We start from the raw sequence: 27,426 nt of genomic DNA, 5'->3' as shown, positions 1-27,426 counted from the left end.
ATTTAAAAAAAACTTCAATATATACAGCAGACGCATTTCATATCGTCGAAGAACACGTTAAAACAAGAAAATCAACACACATGAAGCGAACTGCGTGTGTGTGTTTTCTGCATCTTATACGTGTGTTTCTAACTTTAAACGTGTGTTTCATAATGCAGTACAATCGTGCTACAAATCACTACTGCTGGTCGGCTTATAGCAGCTGTTATTATTTTATTTCGTAAGGCACCGTAAACCAAATAGTGCCGGCATTCCATTCTGGCCAAGTGTGGCCCTTGCATCAAGCCGGCAGCGTTAGCTTGATGGTGGCTCTTGAAATAAATACTTCAGCTATGTATGTATAAGTAAATAAGAAAGTCCGAGATTAGTCATATATTTGGCCGTAACACGTAGCTCATTATTATTTACAGAAACGGTTATCGAAATAGACAAGCAAATGATTGAGCGTATCACAAATGAGAAATCCGCCGTATTACATGAAAAATTACGTGGGGTTTTTGTCAGTCTCGTAAGTTTCACTGCAAAGTCAATAAGTTGTCGCTTTGTGCAGAATGTGTGCAAATTAGCACTCAAGAAAGGAGGTTGCACGCCGTGACATCTACGGGTGATTCGTCGCTGTGGTGGAAAAATTCGAGCAACTTTTTGAGGAAGCGCAGCCGGAGGAAGGTCCCGTAGCCGCACACGTCTCTCCAGTCTTCCAGCTCGATGCCGAAGGCGGCGACGACGTAAGGAATTTCCGGCAGAGTCGTCTTGCCCTCGCAGAGCTGCGTATATGATTGCAGTATTTAGGCAGCGAAGGTATAAGCTTGCTATGAAAGAATCCGTGACCACGGGTAATGTGCTCGAGCCGACCTTATGACAAGAGAACTTGTCGTTGTTCCAGCCTTGAAGAAGACAAGCACACTTGTTGGGACGTTGGCTAGAGTACACAACCACTATTCACGAATTTTTTCCATTACAATATGCAGGTGTAAATCATGCTATAAAACATTGCACAATTGGCTATTTCTCAGGCAGCACCTGGGTGATACAAGCCTTCTAGTCGATCTGCACTTCTAAACGCATGAAACACAAGAGGGATGCAGCCAGACAAGCACAATATTTTAAAAGCGAAGCGTTTCTCAGTGAACTTCGGCTACTTTGAGCGCATCTATCTATCTATCTATCTATCTATCTATCTATCTATCTATCTATCTATCTATCTATCTATCTATCTATCTATCTATCTATCTATCTATCTATCTATCTATCTATCTATCTATCTATCTATCTATCTATCTATCTATCTATCTATCTATCTATCTATCTATCTATCTATCTATCTATCTATCTATCTATCTATCTATCTATCTATCTATCTATCTATCTATCTATCTATCTATCTATCTATCTATCTATCTATCTATCTATCTATCTATCTATCTATCTATCTATCTATCTATCTATCTATCTATCTATCTATCTATCTATCTATCTATCTATCTATCTATCTATCTATCTATCTATCTATCTATCTATCTATCTAGCCGCCCACGACTTTTAGCTCTCCTGGTCCTTTGGATGATGGTGTCAATTCCAAAATCGGTATGACATAACATGACTGAATGGCGAACATAATTGACCAGTCATAACATGAAAATTATCATATGTAAGTCATGAACATCATGACTTGCATTTCATAGTTTTGCTGCTCTTGTGGTGGTTTTGTTCACATAACATACTCACTAGCCAAGTGGTAGCACCACGTTTAATCTTGTTGTTTTCAATGACGTTAGAGATTTCCGTTTCGTCAGTAATTGTTTCCGGCATATTACCGTTCGATGCTTGTCTTGTAAGCTAACAGAAACGATTGCCATCCAGAAATGAGGTAAAATTAACTGTGAAAATTTCTGTTAGGCAAGCAGAGCTTTCAGGAGAAAACTATAGGTTGTGACACGCCCACGCTAAGCACACGGACTGACGTGAAGGGCATGAGCTGCTTCCGCTTTCATTCCCTATCATGCTGGGCACTTCGTCAACTCGTGAAAACTGTTGTGAAGCTGTTGATATTGTGTTCTGTCTCAGTCGGTGCAATCATGGTTGATTGCACTGTCTACGGGTGCAGCAATAGGTCGTGTAGTGAAAATAGTGATAACACAAATGAGAACACTTTCATGGAGTGCCGTCGGTCATTTAAAATCAGTGCATGCGGACGCCAGAGTTGTCAGAAAGGCGTCGTGCCGAGTGGTTTCACCACATTCATTGCGTTAATATCAACAAACTTTTCACCAACTACAAAGCGTATCGCGTTCATTTAATTTCTGGTGAGTACTGATTTAGATTTTAAATGTAACAGTCATTTTCTCTCCTTTGAGGGCAATTTTTTCAGTTCGTAAGAGGCACTGGCGGCGCGGCGGGAGAGCGCAGATCGTGGCAGCAAAGTGCTGCGTATTTCAATTCAGCGCCACAAAGCTCAGGAAAGAAGGGAAACAGAGACTCTCATGCTGGAGGTAAACAGCCTTTTTTTTTTGTTAAATTACGTTGCACTGAAAAAATTATAATGCTTTAGTGCTATTCGCTGTCGCTCACAGCGCTCACACTGTCGTCTGTCTTTCCCCTTCTTGACCATTAGGCATATTTTATCAAGCTCAAACTAAGCTGTGCTAAAGCAATATTATTTTATCACGCTAGTTTGGCGCACTTTTGCAACCTATATGCCCATCAGACAGTGCATGCTTCACAGCACTACAAACTAAATTATTGATTAGTTTTAGGTGTGCAATGCAAGATGAGAAATTCATAAATGAGAAGTGTGCTGGTGTTTCGATAGGTTGATCTACCTTGAAAAAGAGAACTACAGTTGTGAGGAGATACGCACACTCCCGCTCTTTAGGAACTTGTCCCTCCTGCCTTTTTATTACATCACATTGACTTCAGTGAGCATCATTTTTTAGCACTGAACTCCCCAGCATGTGAGAAATGATGCGTGACTGATTAAGCACAGGTGTCATGTGTGATTATATTCGTGAATTGGGTGCTTGATACACATATGATGTTACATTTTTGTGTTCACAGATTCAGCCACTGCACCAGCAAAAATGTCGATTACTCGCACAGCTCAAGTAGGCAAGGCTGCTGAATCTCCTACAAGACCAGCTGCAGGCTTCAACGAATTGAACTCTATTGCAGCTCAGAACCACAAGGCTTGAAAAGGTACTCAGCAAGCAATACAAACACATTTGTTTATGAAGGTACGAAAGTTATTTATTGAATTCAGTAATGCCTAGTTTGGATGTTCTCCTTGTTTTCTGCACATCAAAAATTTTTTCATACTGCTTTTTATACAACTTACAAACAAATGCATTATTAGAAGAAAAAATCGCGGTGTTCGAAAACTGCAGGAAATTGAAAGGAAGTTGCATTTATGTTTCGAATTGCTTTTGTGCAAATACGCTACGGAAGAGCAAAAAGCTATAGGAAAGCACAAAAGCTTACAGAGACTGGGGCTTGAAGGTTCGACTGATGAATGACAAGATTGTTATTCATAAGGAGTGATACCCGTGGAATGATGCACAGTCCTCGTGAATAAAAATAGGCAAGAAAAGCACAAATTCGCGCAAGTCTGACTGACAATGTAGCAACAAAAGTCGACATTTCATGCGGATAAACATTAATGTTCGCAGCTCAGTGAACAAAACCATTGAATTTGAGCACCTTCTTTTTTGTATAACCCGGATGCTGTCATTGTAACTGAGTCCGGTAATGCCAGGACATAGCCTACAGCGAGATAATACCTCCCCCCCCTCCTATCAAATTATTCGGAAAGATCATGGAACCCATGGGGGTAGGTAGCAGTTGTCTACAAAAAACGTATTGAGCTTTTGACATTACCCGAATGTCCCGATAATAAAAGCGTTTCGTGTAGTTCATCGCTTCAGAGCTCTCTTTGCGTAATTGGTGCTGTTTATAGGCCTTCTAATGCCACGCTTTCTTTCCTAAAATCTATTCACGGCTTCTTGATTGAAAATGTGCCAGGAAACACTTTGCTAATTATAGCAGGTGATTTTAACCTACCGCATATTCATTGGGACGATTGCACACCGACTCAGCTGACATCAACCATCGTGACGTTTTACTTGACATAGTATTCAACAAGGACCTAACGCAGTTCAATAATGAAGCAACTAGAATTGGGGATACCACTTATTCAATCCTTGATCTAGTATATATATTTAGCAGAATTACTGAATGTCGTTTCTGTTAATGATGAACTAACGGACCACAAGCTTGTTCAAGTGTTTGTAAAAATTATATGCCGGCCAAGTATCCCAGAGAATCAATACTTGAAAGAAATTTGTCAGCAGCAAGTGATGTTAGCATCTTAGACTATCTAGAGATGCAACTAGAGTTTTTGATGGAGCACGTGAGGTCAATATGTTGTGGGATAACTTTAAAAGTATCATCAATTTCTGTATGTGTAAATACATCCCTATGAAGGTGAAATGCGTCAAAAGGCGAAATCCTTGGGTGAATCGAAAAACTATACAGTTAAATAGGAAAATAAAGCGTAGGAAAAAAGACAGAATTAAGATCAAACTCTCTCCTAATTACTAATATTTTAATTACTCTCAAGAAAAAATTATTTATCGCAAATAAACATTACCACTTTCACGCTTCATAAAAATTTATGAAAAAATCACCACAGCGTTTTTGGTGTCACTTTGCTCCGTCTCATGAGATTTTGACTTATGTTTCGAGTAACGAATGCATAGCTGGAGACTCTGCTCAAATTGCTGATCAATACAATAACTTTGTAAACACTGTTTTCAACCCTTATATGCTTTTACCTGCAACAATAAAAGATAAAACGGACAATACATCTTCAAACACGCAAGACGTCAAGTTATCCGAAGTAGGTGTCCTTTCACTCTTGTTAAAGCTAGATAACAAAAAATCACCTGGCCCAGATGGCATCCCTAATGAATTTCTGCGAAGATAGTCGTAGTGAATCGCTAAGTACTTACTGATAATTTTCCATGCTTTCCTTGAGCAATTCTGATTACCACGTGACTGGCTTATGGCGTGTGTCGTACCAGTACACAAAACAGGTGAGAAACAGAAAGCACAAAAGTATAGGATAATATTCATTACATGTGCGCGCTGTAAAATAATCGAGCATGTACTATCAAAGAGCTTTTTTAGTTGTCTCGAAAGCTCGAACGAGTTTAATCCTAACCAGCATGGGTTTAAGGGTCGCTTATCTACAATCACCGGACTTGCAGAAACAATGCACCAAATTTGCTCAGGTCAATGAAACAGGTCAGGTCGACGAAATTTGTTTACACTCATCGAAAGCTTTCGACCGCGTCTCGCTCTCATACGTAATTGGTAAACTACTTGATCTCGGAGTTTTTTAAATACAGTTAGGTGTACTCAATCATATCTAACCTATAGGACGCAATACGTTGAATTGGAAAAGAAAGGAATTGAAAACATTAAATGCAACATCCGGCGTCCCTCAGGGGTCCGTTCTGAGACCTGTTTTATTTCTTTGTTATATAAATCACATTACAACTTACCTTATGAGCAAAAGTACTGTTCGGCTATGTCTGGACGATTTCTTGATATATTCTAAAATATGTGTGGGTGCTGACACCCCTTGTAAAGTTCTTTGCGCCGTGTGGCGCACGTGTCTCGCCCCAAGGCTGCATTTCGAGTGACGACCGCAGGGCGATAGATGACGTTGTGTTCGCGTTGAGTACTACTTTATGTAGTGTGGTAGCGCCGGCGTTGACCCCTGGCTGAAGGCAGGCCTTGGTGGCGGGTGAGAGTTGAGCGAGCCTCTTCTGCGCGTGGCGGTTGCCGCGAACGGTTGTCTCTCGCGGTGGGTCTGCCGTGGACGGCACCACGGGCCGCCTGCGGTAGGCCCACGTGGTGAGTGAAGCGTTATCGACGCCGCCTTTTGTGTGCTCTTGTGTTATGTTGTTTGAGTGTTTGGTAATTTTGTGTAATGATGAGTTAGCGCCTTGATAACGATTGATGTACCAATTCGGCGGACGATACTGTCGTTCAAAAGTAGTTAAATAAATGTGTTGTTTGGCTTGTACTGACCGCGTCCGCTGTGTCCCTTCGCTCCAAGAGTATGGCGTGGTGCTCGCTCGCCAATTAGAGACCCCCAGACCGGCTGCCCAACGTGGAGCTAACTCTTGGAGTACCGGACAACAGATTTCGCGGTTCGGTACAGGCTTTTGTTAGATCTGGAGTAGTAGGCCTAGGGGAGGACTTCTTTGCTAGCGTCGGTGGTGTGCTTTGTTGAGAAGCGAGGAGATTGGGGTTGTAGCGTGTTTGAATTTGTCGGCAGGTTGACTTTTTAATTTTTTGCGCGCAAGTGCTGTTTTTTGGTTGTTGGTGTTAATTTTCAAAACCCTTTTCGAATTTCGATGAGAGCCATGCGGTCTGCATCCTGGGGTGAGCAAGGCCTAGAGCACGTGGTTTGTAGGCCAGGCCCGAAGCGAGTGAGTACGAAAGCCTCGTGGGTGGTCTGATTTTCTGTAAATAGCTTCTTCTATCTCGGACTCGGGGAGGCGGGCGTCGTTGCTGACATATTGCGGGTCGACGCCGGGGCGTCATGACACCGCCCGGGGCGGTGGACGCCGATTGCTCGGTAAGCTGCTGTCTGCAGCGAGCGATAGGGCCACCTCACAGATTGGATGTCTCCTCGTGGCTGCCTCTTCGGCGCCTAGGCTGGGTGCTGGGTGGATGCCGGTTGTTGCCGTGCGACTCATTAGAACTAAGGCTTTGCACAGCCGCCTGTTGCACGTGGCACAGCTAGGTGGATCGTGGCGTTGAAGTGTTGCGCTCTGCTTCCCTCACTTTTTTTTTATCTCGCGATGCACGAGTTAGGAAAAGTGATTTTCGCTTTATTTTGATGGGCGTCTCGGCCACCGCCGATGTATTAGCTAGCAGTGCTGACCATCATACCACGTGGCCGAAAAGCCCGAAACTCCCTTCACTAGGCCCTGCTTCATTGGTTCTTTCGAATTTTTTTTTGTTGATGTATTCAGCGGGAGGGATGTCATCCACGGCCGGCTGTCTTCTGCGCATCGTCAGCGTCGCTGGCCAGGAATGCGGTCGTGAGGTCGGACGATGGAGATGCCTGGGACCTGCGCAACTGCCTGCAGTCCGGCGCCCTCGTGAGTGCTGGTCGCAACTAGAAGACGTCTCGGCGCTAGCAACGGTTCGTCGCGCCGACGGCAACGTTGCTGTTGCGGGGCCGGTACTGAGGTGAAGTCGAGCCGGACAGTGCCGCAGTGTCCGCCAGCGGCGGTGTCGTGGTGCAAGGACATTATGGACATGTGACGTCATTTTTTTGTTAAAGCTTGTGTAGCTGATCTTTGTTTTCGCGATACGGTTTCATTTAAGGTTCGGGGAACGTGGGGGTGCTGACACCTCCTGTAAAGTTGTTTGCTCCTTGTGGCGCACGTGTCTCGCCCAAGGCCGCATTTCGGGTGACAACCGCTGGGCAATAGAAGACGTTGTGTTCGCGTTGAGTACCACTGTTGGTAGGACGGTAGCGCCGGCGTTGACCCCTGGCTGAAGGAAGGCCTTGATGGCGAGCGAAAGTTGAGCGAGCCTCTTCTGTGCGTGGCGGTTGCCGCGAACGGTTGTCTCTCACGGTGGGTCTGCCGTGGACGGCACTGCGGGCCGCCTGCGGTAGGCCCACGTGGTGAGTGAAGCGTTATCGACGCCGCCTTTTATGTGCTCTTGTGTTATGTTGTTTGAACGTTTGGTAATTTTGTGTAATGATGACTTAGCTTGTTGATAACGATTTATGGGATTGATGAACCCTTACACATACATACAAAACAGAATGTCATGTATTTCACAGTCTGTCAGATTGAACCATCAGGATCAATTCGTTCCCATATCCACAAAAGTTGACACCTTTGCATACTCCCTCAACCCGAATACGATTGAAGAGTGGAACGTGCTACCGCATATTATAACTAAAATAAACTCTTCAGAGGAATTCAAAAAAATAGTACTGGCCTATTCTTCAAGGTAACCGCACATAAGCATTTTTACCTTCCTTTTTTTCGGTAAAAAGTGGCTTGTATGCTTTGAAATCAGTTCAAATAATCAGACGTAATTATAAAAAGTGGCTGATTTTGATTATTATAATTTTAAAGCACGTGGAACAGTGTATGTCGAGTGTAGTGTTTGCAATGGTGTTGCTCTCTTTTCAATGTTGGTCACTACTGTGTACAACGTGAATACTTTTGTGCGTTGTTCTTTGGGTTAGAGTTGGTTTTCATTTGCGTTACGACTTGTCTGGCCCGTATGGTCGATAGTTGTGTTTGAAGCTGCCAGATGCATTGTCTGTCTTGATTCACTGTGTAGCACTTGCGAATAAGTAAAGACAACTTCAGTATTTCACCCTGTATCAGCCTTTGGCTACAGTGTAAATAAATAGATAAAGAAATAAATATTTTGCATCTATTTCTTAAATGAGCTTGCTGATTATCGGCAATACTTGGCATGCAATTGATGTTTATTCGCATTTACGGTACTTTTAATCAGACATTTTGTTACTGCTATTCGTTCCGAATGACTAAACATTGTGTGCTCTTTTCAAGAGAACAGTATCTCATAAAACAAGCTAATTGCTCATTCTATCTAAGGTGCTTAATGTACAATAATAGATACAAGCATTCTGAGCGTATACGACGTAATGTTTGCAAACAATGTCTGGATGTCAAAACAATTTACTTTAGCGCGTTCTGTTTGACATTGAAAATGATTGCTCAAGTTGAGAAAACTTTTCACCTACTTGCTCGAAGCGTTCTAATAAATTTCGGTATTGTTCTTTTTGCCAATGTTGAATAAGTTTCCTGTACGATGTGGATTACAAATTTTGTTACTTAACTGATGGATGTAAACGTGGTGTTTCAATTTGGGCAAAGTCAGGGTTCCATGTGAAAAAAATTATTTAGGCTGCAACCTGGAATTTCAAAATCTGGATTCACAGCAAAAGTATGGGGAGGGAATTGACTTTTGGCTAGTTTCTGTGGTTGTACAGAGAGAAAATATATCACACTAGAGTCATTGCATTAAACTCTACTGAACTCTAATAACTGACGCATGAGTGGTACTGTCTGAATGTTGGCAGATGCGGCCGTTGCTCACACAGAAATGCCTACAACTGGTGCAGCTGAGGTAGGCGAGCCTGCTATAACTTCGCCTGTGTGGACCTCCACTACTTCAACTGTAGCAGCTGCGGTGTCTCACACACATACCACGAATGTCATGTCAAAGGGGTCACATCCACCATGTGCCACCGCATCAGTGAACACTATCCCATGTAAAAATGTACCCGGAATGTTAGGGATTAATAACGAATGCAATTCGGTACAACCTTCTGATTGTCCAATGTTTTCTTTTTGTCCATTTGTACCGTATGCGGTCAAGACAGAGAGATTCAGACAGAAGTTAAAAAGCGGTACAATGATTTATCGGACGCTGACAACAAAGAGCTGCTGCTTGAAACATAAAGGCTAAATGAACAATTCGACAGCCACAAGACCACAAAATTAGGAATAAAAAAATGAGAAACGAGTGAAATTTTACACAAGGTTCCCAAATTATGCCATGTTGTTTGCAGTGTTCAACGTTTTCGAAGGCAGCGCGTGTCGCATGGAAGAACAAATGCTTTGATGAAGTTTCAGGGTTCCTTGTAACTCAAATAAGATTATGACTTGGAGTACCTCTACAGGACATGGCCTACAGGTTTTGTGTAAGTAAATCAACCACTTCCAATATTTGAAACCGATAAAATTCTGAAAGTCTGAAGTACAGTTCTAAAATTGTGCCTATGTATGACGGTAATGGTTTCTAGTTACGGTAACCATAGAAGATAACTGAACAAACTTTTTAGCATATGGTGCATCACCAAATCAAAGCAATAGGTGCACTTGATAACTGGCAGATGAGGTCATTTGGTTGTGACCAGGGATAAGTAGAAGACACCGAATACAGTAACGTCCAAAACTAAATGCTGCTGTTGTTTTAGCGCACTAGGTGATATTTTCTAGAAAAATACTTATCATGAACCAGAGTTGTACTTATCAAATGCAACTTATGCTTACCAACATTTGAAGAGATGTATAGAGTTTTAGATTGTTTTTCTGTGCCTCCTGTAGTGGACACTGGTACATAATTATTGTTTCTTAAGTCAGATGAGCAATAGTGGCAAAGAACTTGGAACGCTGACTAGATGTCTTACATGTTCGCTTGCACAAGCCCGTGGAGTGTCCAGTAGGAGAGGAGCTGAACGAACAATGCCTGTGTGTTCTCGCAAAGCATTTCGAACTAGGAAGGCTTTAGTAATTGACTGCTTTGATGTGTTTCTAGAACGGTCCTCTTCATCTGGCCACGCTGTCAGACATGGTCATGACACAAGCGACATGAAAATGTTAAATATTTATTTAGAATTAGCCCCATGGGGTAATCACACAAATATCCAAAGGATGGGGGGTCGTACAAGCGACAAGCTGTTCACTGAGTATTTTAACAACCTTGCACTTGAAGACACTGTGCTGTCCGACAGAAGTTTCACTCTTGTCGATGTCGTAGGGTTTTATAGTGCATGGCTTGGATTTTCAGCGTTCAGAAAAAGAAAGCAACCGCGTTTGGCCTGGGAGGTAGAAAATAATAAAACATTACCGAATGCTCGCATACATGTACAGTGTGATAGTCCTGTTGCGTCTGAAGTATGCAATTTCGTCTTCAATTGTTCAAAGTGAGCTTGTAAGGAAAAGAATTGGGGACTCTGAAACACAACTTGACAATATTAAGGCAGCGTGTTCGGCGTCGCCTAATTTCGGCATGTTTGTTGTGTGATTTCAATAAATTTGGTGTGTGGTACAGGCACTGCAGTTTTCATGAAAGACGGTGAGTGTGCAAACACATCCACACGTGATTAATTAAAACGCAATGACTATTCACTGAAAGGGTGGCAGTAAAGAAAACAATCCTTCTGCACACACTTGCTGACCCCTCCACCACCTGTCGGCAATGCACACATTAGAGTGTAGGCAAAAAGTACCTGCTTTAAAATTTTTCCTCTAGGCAAGGTAATCAATATCTGGCTCAATTACGCGTTTCTAACGCTGGCATGCCAAGGCTCAGACATTGCACGTTTATCTTGATGCTTGTATAAAATAGCACGTTTCATGTATTTGGCTGTGCACCTAATTGAATGCCTTATTGATCATTCAAAGAAAATAGCAATCACAAGAAGCTAGAGCATCAAGTAGCTTGATAGAATGGCAGTCTATTTAGAAGGACGGTCACGTAGTGTGTAGGAAAAGATATAACATTGAACTTCAGTTATTGGAATGCGTTATTCTTTGATGAAAAAAAACGATCACTAAAAGCTACGGCAACAAGTAGCATGATGGAGTGGCAACCCCTTACAAGTACGGCAACGTACAGTGAGTCGGGCAAAATAATAAAGCATTGAACTGCACTTGGTTGAGCGCATTATTTATCAATAAAGAAAAGGCAATCACAAAAAGACATTGCACACTGTAACATATTGGAGTGATTGCTTTCTTAAAAGGACGGCAAACGACACTGCATAGGACCAAAAAATTGAAGCATTGAACAAAAGATCCTCTGAAAGGAATGATACATGCCAGTGGAAGTAAATAAATATGCAACATTTGTAAAAACATCGTGAACACTGGAAAGTTTTTTATAAGATGCTTGTATAGGCATGTCACAAAGCTCTCGCAATGCTAATTTTTAACTGTAACACGACTCTTTAATTTTAACCATTTAAAATATAACGGTAGCTGTTATAGGAACATTTCATTTCCATAGCTCACAAAGTTTTCTGTTACATTCCATTGGCTGGAAGCTCAGAAGTGAAAAGAAATATGAGGTGGTATTCTTTGTGATAAGCACATAATAAGTATGGCTCCTAAATGTGAGGTAATTTCGGCAAACCCAAAGCACCGTGACTGTTCATATATATGTCTGGCCACGCACGTTAGAGAGGTTTCACAAGTTGCATAAAACCACAAGCTACATTTTTTTGTAAATGTGGTAAGCCCATGGTATGCAGAAGACTACTGAATTTACACAACTACTTCAATCCACAGTGTATGATTTAGCTCAAAGTCTTAATATTGTCGCCTTCCTCTTTCTCGAAGCAGCTATTTGCAGCTATTTCTCTTATATATGCAGCTATTTCAGCTATATGCAGCTATTTCTCCTATCTGCAGAAAGCTTCACACAAAATATATTCCTAAACTGTGTGAGCCCTGATGAGGAGAGAACGTGTTGTCTTCTCTTGAGTTCATGAATGCGCAACTACTCTCGTTCATGGCAATAATTGATAATTGACGAATCTGTGCAGCTTACAGGCGCTTGAATTGCTGCAAAGTAAGGTACAAGTTGCTCAGAAAGTGTGGACGTGCAATATGATTTTTTGTCCTCCTGTTCACTTCAGTTTGAATTTATTATTTTCCATGCTTCTCTTCCCTGCAAGGTTTGCAATCTCTGCATTACATTCCTTCACCTTTGGAGCTGGCTTACAATTTGCACAGGGGAAATTAGGCCATTTTCTGGGGCATTGTTGACTGCTGCACTCAACCATTTCGCCATATTTGGCACCACCACAATAAAAATATTGTTCATCTGGGATTTATAATCTATTGGTGGGGCTGTTTCCTGTGTAGGCATGATTGTCTGATGTCTAAGTAAAGTGTGTGGGAGCAGTGCTTGCTAAAATAAATATTTGATTTTCTGTGTCATTTATATGCAGAAAGGCCTGCCAATGGTGATTCGCTCTATGAAAATATTCGATGGTGTTCACAGAACACAATTGCAATATTTACTTTAACATACATAAAGATGCAACAGCACTTGGTGAAAGTGTGCTTTTTAGTCGTGCACTTTCGCCAAAATGCTCCAAGCAGCCCCCTTTTTGCTTAACAGAATCGCCTACAGAATTCACCGAACAGAGACGCTCCACCTAGAGCACACCAGCTCCACAACATTTGCGTAAAATCAAGCCATTGGGGCTAGCCTCTGGGAAGGCATCTGTCACAGAAATCCGAGCCCACAACTTTCACACAGCAATTCCTCGTGGTTGACAGTCACTATTGAACTGTAGGTCATTTTCACTATATCTTTCTGATTGCCCCAGTGAGTTGCGGCGGAAAAAACTTGTGTTCTTTGGCATCGCGCATCCTCTTGATGTGGCTTACGGTTATCTTCGAAAGGCGCATGTGGCAGGCCACGTACACTGTTTAAGATGTAATTCTTCCTGACGTGAGTGTGAGTTGGACGGAAGAGTCTGCCTGTGCCTTCGTTGCTCTTTTTTCAGTGTGATAGGCCTGCATGTTCAAAATAGAGACCACCAAACAAAGTAGTTGCAAATGAACAAACTCATAAGCTAGCCTACCTCGCGTTCACTCCTGATACTACTCTATTTTCTCTGCTTTCTTAACTAGCACTATGAAGATTTATAAAATAAAACACCTTCGCAATACACTGTAAGAAAGAGTGAGAAAAAAAAGTTAACGGTCTTTGCAAGCCCTACAGAAACAGGAAACCATGACCAGTAAAACTCTTTTTTTAACTACTGCTTGCAAGTGTTGTGCTTTTGCTCACCACTATGCAGCAGCTTGCTAAAGCACGCACAGTTTTTATGTCTACATGGTCCAGAACGTGAAATGTTTCTTACCTGCGGTTCTACAGGGAATGATTGAGGAAACATCTGGCACTCCTCTATAAACTCTTATGTACCTGATTTGTCACGGGTGAAGTCGCAAAAGGCAGCCGCTGAGTACTTCTGCGATAATGGAATGAAGTCCTCACAAAAGCTCTTGGAAAGTGACAGAATGGATATTGAGCTCCCGTGGTTTTGCACTAGCTAGGAAGCTATCCCAGTCTTATTTTGACAAATTTTCTCTTCGGGGTTTGATTTTTTGGAAGCTGTTTTCTAGCTTCAATCTGACGCTGCCATTTTGCAGAGGGTAAAGAAAAGTATATCTAAGAAATTGGTGTACAGGGCACATTTGTCATGCAGAGTGGCACTGATGTTTCTTGTCGGTACAAGCGTGGCTGTCCCTCAGTGAAGCTGTTGCTTCCAAATAAAAAGCGCAGCTCCAATATGAGAGCAGGCTTCACCGAGGCAAGCCATGCAATTACAGTGAGCTGCCTTCATCATTTCATCTTCTTTTAGAATAGTCAATGGCCCCAGTGGCTGTGCAGACAGTGCTTGCGAATGATTGACCTGTAAATTCTGCTTAGAAATAGGTAAATGAAGTGAGATTGAAGTGAACTTCCCAAGAAGACCACACAGCCGCAGTGCCTAATAAACATCGGATAAATTCCGCGATGTCTCACAACGACTTCAGATGTAAGTCCTTGAAGCATAACTACAAAACCAATAACAACCAGATGTCTACAGTTTATTCGTATAAATACGTTGGTGTGTCCATTCGCTTGATCTAACTTTGACCTGTCATTTTACCCACATCATAAATTCTGCTTATCGTGCTACAGAGTACTTATGCCGTAACCTTTCGCTGGCTCCCTTTTTCTATAAAAAAGTTGCTTTTGAAACCTTTGTCCGACCAAAGCCAGATACAGGCGCATGCGATTTTCGGTCCTCACCGCAATAACGTCATTAACGCCCTCGAGTCTGTCCAGCACCGTGCGGCCCGATTCATACTATCTAACTATTCATACACCTCAATCATCTCCATAATAAAAGAAAAGATTAACTTATTCGACCTGGCAAAACGCCACGAAATTGCACGTATTACCCTTTATCGTAATTTGTTCAATTATTTGCCTTTAGATAACCTATATATAAGAAGAGCCGGTCACCTTTCCTGCCACATTCACTGTAACACCATCTATACAGTGCAAGCTCACACTGTAACTTTTTACCAATCGTATTTCTTGCGCACAGCCCGAGACTGGAATGACCAGCCCACCAAATTCGCCACCATCATCGACACGCAAGCATTCAAGCGGCTCATCGACACCAAGCTATTATAACTGCCCTTATAATATTATCCTTTCTATCACCCATTCCCTTATGCTATATCCCAACTGGGATTATCGATGTAATAAAATGAATGTATGAACAAAAGGTTATTGTGCCCGATTTTACACGCGCAAGTCAGTGATCTCAGCTAGGTGATAGTTATAGCGCGAGAACAAAACGACGACACAGAGACAAAGAGGACACGAAAGACACGAGCGCTAACTTCCAACTGAGTTTATTGCGCAGAGCACGAAAATATATAGAGGAGACAGTGACCATGTGATAAAAACCATATGGCACAAGAGCAGAATATGAGTAAGAAAAACAAAAACAAACAACACAAAACCAAAGGCACTGAAAAACAGCAAAGAAAAAACCTAGAAGAAAACGAAACAGAAAGGTAAAGATAAAATAACTACCTGCCCGCACCGAAACCTTCGAGGAACCTGCGTTCCTTCTCGGACAAAGCCACGGAGGGCTTGCTAATACAAGGCACCTGTTCGCGTGCCATCTGCGCAGCCTCGACAATGACCCGGGTGCTTACATCTCTGTGTTTGTACAACGTCGCTGTGTCCTCGAAGAGGACAACACACTTGCACTCAGCGCAGTGCTGGGCAAGAAAACCATCTTTCCCGTTTCTAACATTGTTCACGTGCTCTCTCAGCCAATCGTTCAGACACCTTCCGGTCGTTCCGACATAACAAGCACCACATGAAAGGGGGGTCCTATAGACGACTTCCCGGGAGCAGGCCGCATACCTGTTTCGATGTTGAACTCTGCATTCTGTTGATGATTTCGTTTTCAGGGGGTTGGTAGATTTGGTGAGGCTGATTAATTTGAACGGTGCCGAGAACAGGACACGAACTCCAACATGTTTCCGATTTTTTTTTGAGCCTATGTGATATCTGGTGTATGTATGGAATCACGGCTATCCTTTCACGTTCTTTATCCGTGTTGCTCAGATTCTGTCGCGTCCTCTGCTCTGCCTTATTAGTCCGCAGGATCGTCTCAGCAACAGACGTGATAAACGCCTCGGGGAAACCTGAAGCCTTCAGGCGGGAAACTTGAGCTTTGAAGCTCGCAGAGATATTGTGGGCGCAAGACATATTTGAAGCATTCTCAAGGCAGGTTTGTGCTATGCCTCGCTTAACTATCTTACTGTGAGCAGAAGAAGAGGGAAGTAGAGGTTTCTGCGCACGTGGTTCATAACACCAACAAATGTGCTGTGAGCTAAAAACCAGATTTAAATTCCAAAAGCGTTAGCGCAGCACATTAGCAAAAGTGACAAAAATGGGCTCAGCATGTTTTTTTCTGCCAAAACACTCAAGGTTGACATGCCCTTCCGTGTCAATGTGACAGAAAGAGGTACGTGGCAAAAGCAACTCGGCTTGTTTATTCAAAGCCATCTAAAGTGTCTAAAGATTGACGACCCATTTGTGATCAAAAACTCGCAGGCTCTGATAGAATTTTTGAAACAGTCAAATCAATCTAATCTTTTCGGTTTTTCAATTGACATAAAGGACCTATACTACTCTCTGCCTCACGATGAGGTACTAGAATGTATAAGGGATAACATAGAAATTTTCGGGGAATTGAACTTCCAATTAAAAACTGGCATTAGTTCGCGAGATTTTCTTGACCTGGTTTTGCTGTATCTTACGTCTACTTTCGTTCAATGGAATGATTGCATTTATCTGCAGAAAAAGGGTGTTTCAATTGGTTCATGCATCGCACCTCTACTCAGTGATCTTCTATTGGCAAAAATGGGCAAAAACTGCAGGAAAAGTTAGAAGGCTCGCATGTCGTCAAAATATTTAGATACGTGGATGATTTCTTGGTTCTTCTAAATTGTAATTCTTCTATGTTTCACTCGTTGGCCGCTCAAACTATAGGTGTGTTCGAAAATTGTTTGAAGCCTCTTGTGTTGACACATCAAATGCCCGATAATGACAAATTACGCTTTTTGTATTTAAATGTGGCTTTTAGCTCACAGCACATTTGTTGGTGTTATGAACCACGTGCGCAGAAACCTCTACTTCCCATTTCTTCTGCTCACAGTAAGATAGTTAAGCGAGGCATAGCACGAACCTGCCTTGAGAATGCTTTAAATAGGTCGTGCGCCCACAATATCTCTGCGAGCTTCAAAGCTCAAGTTTCCCGCCTTAAGGCTTCAGGTTTCCCCGAGGCGTTTATCACGTCTGTTGCTGAGACGATCCTGCGGACTAATAAGGCAGAGCAGAGGACGCGACAGAATCTGAGCAACACGGATAGAGAACGTGAAAGGATAGCCGTGATTCCATACATACACCAGATATCACATAGGCTCAAAAAAAAAATCGGAAACATGTTGGAGTTCGTGTCCTGTTCTCGGCACCGTTCAAATTAATCAGCCTCACCAAATCTACCAACCCCCTGAAAACGAAATCATCAACAGAATGCAGAGTTCAACATCGAAACAGGTATGCGGCCTGCTCCCGGGAAGTCGTCTATAGGACCCCCCTTTCATGTGGTGCTTGTTATGTCGGAACGACCGGAAGGTGTCTGAACGATTGGCTGAGAGAGCACGTGAACAATGTTAGAAACGGGAAAGATGGTTTTCTTGCCCAGCACTGCGCTGAGTGCAAGTGTGTTGTCCTCTTCGAGGACACAGCGACGTTGTACAAACACAGAGATGTAAGCACCCGGGTCATTGTCGAGGCTGCGCAGATGGCACGCGAACAGGTGCCTTGTATTAGCAAGCCCTCCGTGGCTTTGTCCGAGAAGGAACGCAGGTTCCTCGAAGGTTTCGGTGCGGGCAGGTAGTTATTTTGTCTTTACCTTTCTGTTTCGTTTTCTTCTAGGTTTTTTCTTTGCTGTTTTTCAGTGCCTTCGGTTTTGTGTTGTTTGTTTTTGTTTTTATTACTCATGTTCTGCTCTTGTGCCATATGGTTTTTATCACATGGTCACTGTCTCCTCTATATATTTTCGTGCTCTGCGCAATAAACTCAGTTGGATGTTAGCGCTCGTGTCTTTCGTGTCCTTCTTGTCTCTGTGTCGTCGTTTTGTTCTCGCGCTATAACTATCGTCATGCCATACCAACTAGCCCAAGCTGCCAAACTTCTCAGCTAGTTGCTGATCATCGCCATGAAATGCTTACACATGACTATAGGATGTAATCGTTGTGGTTGAGTTATTTACTCAGACGTACATAGCAACTACACCAACCCTTCCTCAAACTCAAGAGACAGTGGGATTGGGCGTGTCGGTATAACATCACAAAGGGTGCTTACCAGCGCATACGACAGGGCAGGAGGGGACAGGAGAGAGACGAGATAGAGCGCTAAACTGCCAACAATTTATTTCTTGTGAAGGTATTCGCTTTTATACAGTTACCAGTTGCACTAGTCATGCGCGAAACACAATGACAATGCATAAGTACATCACATTGACATGCAAAAGAACAACTTTTCCTTATCGGTGAGCGCGACAGAAGGAGTGCTAACACAAGTATCTTGCAATGAGCAAATCTTTTCTGCCTCTATGATCTCACGTGTGGAACTATCCCTGCGGCTACCAACAATAGAACACTCTGAAAAAATTGGCCGGCAACCACACGTGCCACAGTTAGCGGACAGCCATCCTTGTTTATAGTGATCCACATTCTACATATGTTTCCTCAGCCTCTCATTTATACAGCGACCTGTTTGACCTACGTAATACCTTCCACACGATAACAGCAGCTGATACACCACATTACAGATGCCATCTCTGAATTTATTTGCATGTTTTGTAGTGCAACCGAGGGTTGGTCTGGACGGAGGAACGGACAGCTTGCACAGGCGGCTCAATTTTTGAGAGGCTGTAAAGACCACCTTCACATTAACTCGCAGCGCCACTTTCCTAAGATTGTGCGCTATCTTGTGCATATATGGAACCACGGCGAAAGCCTTGATTGATTGATATGTGGGGTTTAACGTCCCAAAACCACCATGGTTATGAGAGACGCCGTATATAGTGGAGGGCTCCGGAAATTTTGACCACCTGGGGTTCTTTAACATGCACCCAAGTCTGAGCACACGGGTCTACGACATTTCCGCCTCCATTGGAAATGCAGCCGCTGCAGCCGGGATTCGAACCCGCAAACTGCGGGTCAGCAGCCGAGCACCTTAGCCACTAGACCACCACGGCGGGGCCACGGCGAAAACCTGTCTAGCTGTGACAGGTGGGACTGCATTATCTGTCCCTTTGGCCTTAAGTTCACGCAGCAGGCCTTCGGCAATGGAAACTTGCACGTCCTCAAGGTGACCAGCCAACGTCAGCCTTGAAGATTGCTCAACAAAGGTTTCTGTAATTCTGTGCACATAGGATTTTCGCAAGGCATTCACGAAGCAAGATTTGCAATACCTCGCCTAACTAACTTAGAATGCGCGGAATGAAATGGCAAAACAGGCTTATTTCCACGCGGTTGATACATCCAGCAAGTGCGTCCATTATTCAGGGAAAGCTTAAAGTCAAGGAACCTGATTTCACAATTCTCAGAAAGTTCATGAGTAAGCTCAAAATCTTTAAAACCATTTCGCATCAGGTCTAAATATGTAAGAGCGTCATTCTTATACAATGAAACATCAGTGTCCATAAAAATAAAAAAAAATCTCCTACGTATCTGAAAACGTGCGTCACATTAGTGTTAGTGAAAACTTCCGAAATGGATCTGTCTAATTTGCCTAGAAACAGGTCACTGACGATGGGAGCAATGCAAGAACAAATACAGATACCGGATTTTTTCTTCTGTCCCCTCCTGCCTTGTCGTTTGCGCTGGTAAGCACCCCCTCCTCAAACGACGGCTTTCATGCCCCACCACGGTGGTCTAGTGGCTAAGGTACCCTGCTTCTGACCCACAAGTCGCGGGATCGAATCCGGGCTGCGGCGGAAATGCTGTAGGCCCGTGTGCTCAGAATTGGGTGCATGGTAAACAACCCCAGGTGGTATGACTTTCCGGATGCTTCTATTACGGCGTCTCTCATAGTCATATCGTGGTTTTGGGACGTTAAACACCACACATCAATCAATCGACGACTGCTTCCATTCACAAGTCCGGACATAAAAGGACACACTACTGCACTGTGAGTGTTTGAGTCAAGTGTGAATCCGTGCCTACCTCTCCGCAGCTTCACGACAAGCTTGTGTAAACTTCTGTGGATCGATGCCAGATTGGTTAGTAATAATTTCAGCTGCCCACGCTTCCTTTTTTATGCGCAGTTGTTGCCAGACCTTTCACCCCGCTCTAAGTCATCTCACAATATTCAAACGTTGTGCCTGTTTTAGCATTTGAAGAGTATATTGAGCACTGCGCACGCTGTACAGCTGTGTCACGATGCCTGTGTTGCTTTTGGCCTCATAACATCCCCGCGTGCTTGTAAAATTTAGTACATCAGCGTTAGCACGTGAGTTCGGTACTGCTTGCGGGTCACAAAACTTATGAGCCGTGAACAAACTCTTACGTGCGATATCAACGTCGTCGACCTTCTTGAACAGTGGGTGTTGAGCGAAGCCGATCGTGAGGTATTTGTGAGTCTCGAGTGACTTTTCCGCTTTCACCTGCTGATGAGTGATGTAGCTAGTTTCATGGAGTAATTAATCTGCGATGTTGAAAATTTTGACCCTCGAAACGGAATTGGCGTCGTGACGCAGATCGTCGGTGTCGAGGAGCAGTGGGTCAACCCCGCCGCATATTGAATTTGTTGAAGTGCCGCCACTTGCCCATCTCGTCCAAGCTCTGCGCGTATGCTCTCATATATGTATCGTACATTGCTGTGAAGCTTCTCGGATCGCGTTCTTAGACTGTTCTCTTGCAGCGATAATAGCACAAACTGACGTCCCAAAGGGGCAGCAGCTGTTAAAATAACAGACATTGAGGCAAACAATGCTACCACTACGACACCGTGGCCAGAAAGATACCGGAGTGGCCACCAATGGCGCTGTCATAGTTTCCAACGCCGCTCGCAGCATGTTAGTTAAGTAATCTGTATACATTCTATAAGTATTTGGACAAAAATGGTAAATTTTTCACTGTGAGATATAATACGTTGTATCTGATAATACGTTGTATCTGAAAAAATGCTACATATACTCGCCTGATACTAACAGTGTACGAGAACTGCAATTGGGCAGTGCACCCACTGCTGCTGAGATGTCCTCTACCGTTGCGAACCGTCGTTTTTAGACGCGTTTTTTCGAACAGAGCATCCACAACGCAACCAGTCTTCTACGGAATTATTCTTTTTATCATTGCAACAGCAACTATGTGCACACTCTCGGCTAGATTTTGCCGTTGGCGTCGACGTCCGCGTGGGCGTCGCCGTTACTTACCGTATATGTATACGTATCTATATATATGAAACCATAGGAAAAAAAATTAAAAAAAGACTCCGGTGTGCAAAATCTAACGTCGGATTTCTGCAATGTTAGTGCACAGCATTAACTACTGAGCAATGCAGGAGCACGGCCTTCAACATCCAGACGGCAGGCTACATATATCTACCACTTACCACTGGTAAAAGCACGATGGTTTCTTAAGGAGAAACCATCGTGCTTTTAGCCTTACCAGCACGACGGCGCAATCAGCGCATGTCGCCACATCATCACGACGCGGCGCGCACTCTCTCATCTCCAACTCGTACTTTGCCTCGTGCAGAGGAGAGGGTGGACCCTCACTCGCGGGCCCTTATCTCTTGGTGGGGAGGATCGTACGTCTTGGCTGGTTTTTGGCTTTCATAGGAACGATTCCGTTGTAAGTAACAGGCGCACAAAGGTCACTGCCCTTTTCAGACACAGCGAAGTAGTAACCTAGACGCTTATTGGCGTTCATCTGTACCTGTGAGTATGTTTCGTGCGCTAACTGTGCGTGAGAAACGATGGGCACGTTTGCTACTGCTCGCCATTCTTCGCATGACCTTCCAATTTACTGCTATTGCGTTCATTGCTTCGGCTTTGTGGCAAAGCTTTGAATTTTTGTGAAATAGGCGTATCGTATTAAAAAAAACACAACGCTCATGAGCCTACTCTCAATTCATGCGCCACTGGTATACTTGATATGATGGAGACTTGGTCAACCAATAAAATTTTCACTGGCGCTTTGTTTCACTGTGAAGAATATTGCGTTGTGTACCGTGATGAGTGATATAAGCTGTGTGGTTGTGTTCTGATTGCTGTTGCTGTTGTATAGTGTCGACTAGGATCACATTGACAAGATCCTTAGAATTGCTGTGTGTGTGTGCTGTGTTCTACAAACAAAATCCATTGCTTTGGGCTTCTTATCGACCGTAAAGTGCACCAACTACTTTCAGTGATGAACTGCATGACTTGCTTGTTTTATTGTTTAATAACTTTCACAATCGCCTTTGTTTCTTTTGGGTGATTTTAATTTGCCCAAAATAAATGGGGGTGCGTGATTTTTCTTCATTGTGGACTCGTACGTTGAAAGCCAATCTTTCATTGACTTGTGCGTAAATTTTAATTTCACATGACTTCTTTGTGGGCTTGCTAGAACTGGCAGTACTTCAACAAATACTCTTGAACTTGTGCATGTCAACAACCCTAACATAGCGCATTCATTAAACTGTCTACCGGGATTAGGTGATCATTGTTTATTACAATGTTTTGTAAATCGCCACGTAACAAGTGAGAAAAGCGATCCGAAACTTATCAGAGAATATGGCAGGGATGATTATACTGCAATTAAGAGAGAACTTGCACTGTTCAATAAAGAGTGCACGCCAGAATTTTTCAGCACTGTGGAAGATGAATGAAACTTGTTAAAAAGTAATGCTGCGTCATTTCTTGCTAAATACGTTCTACTGCGCAAAGTTTCCGGCAAACAACGTTCTTTTTGGTTTTCAACGACAATAAAAACACCACCAAAAAAACCCCACCTTTTTCGTTTCGAGAAACGCACTCAAATATTTGCTTGTTCGAAAGGTTACTCTAACGCACCGCATGCATATCGCATCGCGTTAAGACAAGCAGAGGCCGCTTTTTTTAATACATAGATGGGATGGATGGATGCTAAGAGCGTTCTCTTTATAACGACGCGATTACTTGTGTGCCACCAGGCTCGCAAGAAAAACAAAACAAAATTTTTCTTTTTATGTTGTGATAAGCACACGGGAACAGCGGGGACAAAGGACATCTCCGCCTGAGCTCTTGTTAACTGAAGCTTTGTAGTTGCTATTTATACCTTTCCATTCAATGGAAACTATATTTTCTGTGCATATTTCTCTCAAAAGCTGTACACATATTTACCTTCACTTCTTCTTCATCGAGGTGGTCTAGTGGCTAATTTTCTCGGCGGCTGGCCCGCAAGTTTTGGGATCAAATCACGGCTTTGGCGGCTGCATTTTTAATGGAGGCGAAAATGTTGTAGGTCCGTGTGCTTTGACTGGGTTGCACGTTAAGGAGCTCCAGGTGGTCGAAATTTCCGGAGCCCTTCACTACGGCGTCTCACATAATCATAAGGTAATTCTGGGACGTTAAACGCCACATAACAGTCAAATTATATTCAGTTCTCTCTGCCAATCCAGCAAAATTTTCGAGTGCTCTATAATAAAAAACAACATATTCCATACAGGCTGAGATGGTTGGACAGTGAGCAACGAATAATGTTGCATTACATTGAATAACACCGGTGAGGAAACGATTTTCTCATTGCTGTACTGACAGTGGCAAACATGTACAAAAATAATTGTTCACTTGTAGTTGATTTTGTTGGTATCTAAATGTTCATTCATGATTTCTTCTTCTGTCACGGATAGAACTACATTCAAGTTTTTGAAAAATACTGCTGAGCACTCTTCTATATTTTTTATGTATCTTTTACCCTGTCTATTGCGTGCTCCACTTTACGCGCAGATTGGAAGATGGTGCTTCAGTTAGAATTAAGTGACGCGCATTCTTCTATCAAAAACACATAATTCACTCACGGGGGTCGCTTGTAAAAGATTTTAACAAGTCATATTTCCTAAACTTGTTTGCTTTCTTGAATGAAGACATTTTTTTTTCACTTCATTTCAGTTTGAGTTTCGCTAAAGCTTCTCTTGTGGAACGAAACTACTTTCGTTCGCCCACAATATTTCCTCTACTTTAGACGAAGGCCATAGTGTTGACTGCATTTATTTAAATTTTGCTAAAGCTTTTCAAAAGGTGTCTCACCGCCTAATACTTATCAAACTGAGTATATTCTTAACATTAACCGTTACATCTTGAACTGAATAGAATGTTTTTAAGGAACCACACTCATTTTGTAACTGCAAATGATGCTGCATTTCTGCGTTGTGACGTCAAGTCGGGCATCTTTCAAAGCTGCGTCTTAGGCCCACTGTTATTTCTAAATTGCATTATTGACTTACCTACTGCTAATATTAGTTCCATAAGGCAATTTGCTACTTTGTTTTATACTGCAAAATACCTAACCAGCATGATAACTTTAATCTTCAATCAGAGTTAGAAAACATTTCAACCTGGTGGCCACAACGATTCCTGGTCTTCAATCCCACTAAATGAAAAATCATGCGTTTTTCACGTCGCCCTGACTCATCCATGTATTCTGGCTACGCCATCAATAACATAAACCTCGAGTACGTGACATCATATAAATAGCACACCAAGAACATTTCTTGGCATGCTCGCATTGAGTACGTCACTAACAATGCCAACAGAACTTTTGGGTACCATATCCGAAAAACTGCCATGGTGGATACTGAAAAACACTGTGGGAGTAGTGGAAATAAGAGTGGGTATGGTGGAAATTATGATGAATATGGTGGGACGTAGTGTAAATTATGGTGGATATGCCGGGGCATACTGGGTGGTATAGTATACAAAAGATGGGTAAAGTGGAAACGATGGTGGAAAGTAGAGGCTCGATAGTGGGAAATCACAAGACGCTCTGCCCTCCATTGCGATAATGCTGGGAAGCACTAAGCAGATGGTGGGTGGTGCTTATTATGGTGGACCACATGGTGTACCCAGCTGAGAAGCTGTTCCTACTATTGCGATAATGGTGGGAAGCAGTAAGAAGATGATGGGTGGGCTTATAATGGTGGGCATATTATATAGTGTACCAAGCTGGGATCTGTACTCTACATGTTCTACCACCATGATTTCCATCAAAGGTTAGGCCTACCGACCGAGCCCGTACAATTGTGTTATTCCTACTTCTGGGTTTTAGAATACATGATTTCGACGATTAAGAATGACACTACAGCACAGCCATGGCATCAATTAACCTAATTAAGCATTTTTTTATTGTGTATGGTGCCCGCGCAAGAAGCAACAAACATCGATGCGACGTAATTCCAGCACTCCCAGAGAACGTATTCCTCCCCTCACTGACAGCCACCGGTCGCATTTTCCGGCACTTCAGCTTTTATGCGAGAACACAGACTTAGCAATTCGTATGCTTGGGGAACCAATGTAATAGCATAATGTTTCCGGCACACTGCATTCATTTTAGCCGTGCCATTATGTAGTTGTTGCTATAGCAAAAGAGCTACAGCAGTGCACTGGCATCACTGCCCTCTACGTTTTGCGAAAAGCATCCCATTACTCAATCAATTAAATTTGGTGGGCGTTTCTATGGAATGTGCCTATAGGCGTCATGAAGCGTGAGCAGATGTCGCCCTTTAAAACGAGCGTGAAACGGATATAAACTTGGCAGACCCTGCCGGTAAACTGTAGCTGCTCCCCAGTCCTTTTGGTTTTTTTCTTGCGGTTGTGAATTGTAAAACAAAAACATAGCTCTGGTGCCATTATCGCACTGGCAATCGTTACTGGCAGCAGCTGCTTGTGTTTATTAATTGCGCAGATTTTAGTATCAGGCACAGACCTCGTTTATGTTGTGTACAAGATAAACAAAAGTGAAATCGAACAGTGCAATTGTATGTCAAGTAGCTATAAAACACGCATTATGCGCCATGTTGGTATGACACTGTGGTTAGTGTCTCCGAATAAGAATCCACATGTTGCACGTTCGATCCTCCTTGGTAGCTGTTTTTTTCTTTTTTTACGAAATGCGTCTTTTTTACATTGTTTTATAGCAATTTTTTTCATTTCTGTGGCAGCTCGTCACGGTGATTCTGACGCCATTTCGCGCTCAAATGTTGCCGGCACTGCAGCACCCACCACATCCCGCCATGCGCCATGTTGGGCGTTTTCCAGCATTAACCCACTAGAATAATCCACTATAATGTTGGGTGGTGGTTTACACCATGCCCACCATTCATTTTTTCCAATAGAGTAAATACCAAAAAATTTGTCCAAAGCTCAAGATCATGTAAGGTTACTATACTACGAAACAATAATTACACTCAAGCTGGAGTATGCTCCTTTTGTTCGATACCCTGGTAAAAAAAAACATTGCAACTATTATTGAATCAGATCAAAATCGTTCAGCGTATTTCATTAGTTCAAACTAACCCCGCACAGCTAGCGTTTTACTAATGAAATCGCATCTCGGACAAATTTTGAACTTCGAATAATAATTTCTTCTAGATATATTTTTCAGAAGATCATACGCCAAGAGAATTAACTTATTCAAGAACTCATATCACCACGTTCATTGATTGATATGTTGGATATATAACGTCCCAAAACCACCGTATGATTATGAGAGACGCCGTAATGGAGGGCTCCGAAATTTCGACCACCCGGGGATCTTTAACGTGCACCCAAATCTGAGCACTATTACGTTTGGCCCGGAAATTCATCTGGGCAGACGCCAAGGTGCATAAGCCGGTCCACTGGAGAGGCTCTCAATCCCTTCGGCACCCAGTCTGCCAGACGCTGTCGAAGATTCGAGTAATTACCTAGACCATGTGACAAGCGAAGGCGAGTTCCTGACTTTCAACTACGGACCCTTTTGTCGTCTCTTTGAGCAGAAGCGGTGACTGATGCCCTCGGCGACTCATCGGGCGACGGGGAAGCTGGCGTGACCGGTACCAGAGCTGACGGGGGAGCGGCGCTCTTTTAATCCTCAATCAAATAGCCGACCGGCCGACTGCCTATGCCCGCCAGGCATTGTCCCTGCTAGCCGGAGGTTGAGACGTCGTGTCGCCACGACGCCACGACGAAAGAGGACAACAAAGACAGCATCTTCTTCGAAGAGACCGCGGCGGCCACCACAAATCAACCCGCTAATTAGGCGAGCTGGGCGGCAGACCCTTTCATGTACGTTGAATCGTGGGAACTCTCGACTAGCGGCACACACACGACGAGGAAGAGCCCTGCTGGCGCAACCTTGCAGCGCAGTGTTCATGACTCAATATTGGACGTTCACGTGGACCGTGCATGCTCGTCCCCCTCACCTGTGTGTGTGTGATTGGTGTTCCACTCGGAGAGGAGGAGCC

Source organism: Rhipicephalus microplus, unplaced genomic scaffold (genome assembly GCF_043290135.1).
Source record: "Rhipicephalus microplus isolate Deutch F79 unplaced genomic scaffold, USDA_Rmic scaffold_12, whole genome shotgun sequence".
Taxonomy (NCBI): Eukaryota; Metazoa; Arthropoda; class Arachnida; order Ixodida; family Ixodidae; genus Rhipicephalus; species Rhipicephalus microplus.
This window is presented reverse-complemented; position numbering follows the sequence as displayed.